At 43.6% G+C, this 3,042-nt stretch overlaps 1 pseudogene; it reads left to right on the forward strand.

The window, feature by feature from the left end:
* Positions 1-966: 966 nt before the first annotated feature.
* LOC144240188 (large ribosomal subunit protein eL21-like) lies at positions 967-1,858 on the forward strand (annotated as a pseudogene).
* The last annotated feature ends 1,184 nt before the right edge of the window (positions 1,859-3,042 follow it).

Genomic DNA, 3,042 nt, shown 5'->3' on the forward strand with positions numbered 1-3,042 from the left:
TCAGAGATTACTTTAAGAGGCAGATGTAAAGTAATTTAAGATGCAGCCAGGACACAGGGGTGCAATATAACAGCAGGATCCGGGAGTCCCAGAGAGACCAGGTTGGGCCACTTGCTGCCCCGTCAAACCCAAAAGGTACAGAGACAGCTGGTTGTGAAATAGGAATTTATTTCAGCAAGGCCAACAAGATGGTGGACTAATGTCTCGAAGACTGTCTCCAAAGTGCTGAAAATACTTCCAGGTTTATTTTTTAAAAATGTGCGGGGCGCCTGGGTGGCTTAGTCGGTTGAGCGTCCGACTTTCGCTTAGGTCATGATCTCGCGGTTCGTGGGTTCGAGCCCCGCGTCGGGCTCTGTGCTGACTGCCGGCTCAGAGCCTGGAGCCTGTTTCAGTCTGTGACTCCCTCTCTCTCTGACCCTCCCCTGCTCACGCTGTCTCTCTCTCTCTCCTAGAAATAAATAAAACATTTAAAAAAATGTGGAATGCAGGTTGGTGGGTACATGTGGGTAGGCAGTAAAGGTCAGGTCATCATTTTCATAGGTGGGGTCTTGCTAGCCCAAGGCAGTCCTTAAGGGAATACTTGCCCACAAGATCTTTAGCCCGAGTTAAGAGATAAGCTGAAAAGAAGAACTTAATCAGTTATAAAGTTTGAGATCAAAATGGAAGGAGGTAGTCTTCTTTCAAAGATGATAGTCATTATTATTTTCTTTTTTAAGCAGGCTCTGCACTGGGCAGGGGGCTAGAACTTATAACCCTGAGATTAAGACCTGAGCTGAGATCAAGAATCAGATGCTTAACTAACCGAGCCACCCTGGTGCCCTGATAGTCATTACATTCTGATGATAATAGGAGAGTTTGTCCAATCTTGTGATTTGACAAACATAATAAAAATCAGTGAAACAATCACATAAAAAAAGACACTAAGAAATAAAACACCCAGGAACCGCCATATCCCAGCGATTTCCCAAAATGACCAACACAAAAGGAAAGAAAAGGAGCACCTGCTATGTTCTCTAGGCCTTTTAGAAAACATGGAGTGGTTCCTTTGGCCACGTATCCAAGAATCTGCAAGAAAGATGATAGGGCTCCTGGGTGGCTCAGTTGGTTAGGCATCTGACTTCAGCTCAGGTCATGATCTCACGGTTCATGGGTTCGAGCCCTGCATCAGGCTCTGTGCTGACAGCTAGCTCAGAGCCTGGAGCCTGCTTCAGATTCTGTGTTTCCATCTCTCTCTGCCCCTCCCCTGCTCACACTGCGTCTCTCCCTCAAAAATAAATTTTAAGGGGCGCCTGGGTGGCTCAGTTGGTTAAGCGTCCGACTTCAGCTCAGGTCATGATCTCACGGTTCATGGGTTCGAGCCCTGCATCAGGCTCTGTGCTGACAGCTAGCTCAGAGCCTGGAGCCTGGTTCAGATTCTGTGTCTCCCTCTCTCTCTGATCTTCCCCTGTTCATGCTGTCTCTCTCAGAAACAAATCAAACATTAAAAAAAAAAAAAAGACGATATTGTGGACATCAAGAGAATGGGCACTGTTCAAGAAGGAACACCCCACAGACGTTACCATGGCAAAATGGGAAGAGTCTCCAGTGTTACCAGCACGCTGTTGGCATTGTTGTAACCACACAAGTTAAGGGCAAGATTCTTGCCAAGAGTATTAAGTGTGTTAGTCATGCAAAGAGCAGAGATAGCTTTCTGAAAGGCGTGAAGGAAAATCATCAGGAAAAGAAGGAAGATGGAGAGAAAGATGCTTGGGTTCAAGTAAAGCCCCAGCCTGCTCCACCCAGAGAAACACACTTTGTGAGAGCCGATGGAGAGGAGTCTAAGCTGCCAGAAGCCATTCTCTATGAATTCATGGCATAAGTGTAAACAAATAAAAGACCTCAAGACTGTTAAAAAAAAAAAAAAGAAAGGAAGAAAGTAAACATTCAGTGTAGTAAATATTCAGTGTTGATAAAGGTATAAATGATGACTGTCCTCATAAACATCTAGTCGCAGTGTGTATACGTTGACAGATTTAAACAAACTAAAAAAGCCAATTTGACAGTATAAAACATTTATAATTTTCATTCTGTAATTCTTTTCCTGTGTATCTATCCTAGAGAAATATTTTTAACAGAAAGAAGCCATGAGTACAAATGTATTCATCACAGTGGTTTTTAAGTAGTAGAAAAATGGAAATAATATGAACAAAATTATAGAAGAATGGTACATTAAATACAATATATGCACTTGGTAGAAATGTATACGTTCATCAAAAAGGAATTTTCAAATAAGATGTACCAGCATAGAAATATATTTGTTGAGGAATGAAAACATTCTCGAAGAAGTATAGTTCAAATAGCCAAAATATTTTTCAAGATGTTTTTGTTTAATATTTATTTATATTTGAGAGAGAGAAAGAGAGAGAGAGAGAGAGAGAGAGAGAGTGTGTGGGTGTGTGTGTGTGTGTGTGTGTGTGTGTGTATTAGCAGGGGAAGAACAGAAAAAGAGACAGAGACAGAACCTGAAGCAGGCTCCAGGCTCCAAGCTGTCTGACAAGGGGCTTAAACCCCACCAGCCGTGAGATCATGACCTGAGCTGAAGTCGGATGCCTAACCAACTGAATCACCCAGGTGCTCCAACAGCCAAAATATTTTTGAGGGGATCCTAATAATTAACTAGGCTCTCCTCTAACACTGTTAATAAATTTCGATTCATATACCCACCAACACTTCCACATCTCTTTTTCTCTTCTTTCCATTTTCCGTTAAGCCCACATTATTCTGGAGTTCCCTTACTGACAGACCACAGTTGATATTCTCTTCCCCTTTTCTCAACTGCTTTCCCTTTCTCCATCCCTAATTTGTCAACTGTTTTTTAAAGGACCCTAAAAATCGGGGCGCCTGGGTGGCTTAGTCGGTTAGGCGTCCGACTTTCGCTTAGGTCATGATCTCGCGGTTCGTGGGTTCGAGCCCCGCGTCGGGCTCTGTGCTGACTGCCAGCTCAGAGCCTGGAGCCTGTTTCAGAGTCTGTGACTCCCTCTCTCTCTGACCCTCCCCTACTCA

The sequence above is a fragment of the Crocuta crocuta genome, unplaced genomic scaffold (genome assembly GCF_008692635.1).
Source record: "Crocuta crocuta isolate KB4526 unplaced genomic scaffold, BGI_CrCroc_1.0 scaffold176, whole genome shotgun sequence".
In the NCBI taxonomy this organism is placed as follows: Eukaryota; Metazoa; Chordata; class Mammalia; order Carnivora; family Hyaenidae; genus Crocuta; species Crocuta crocuta.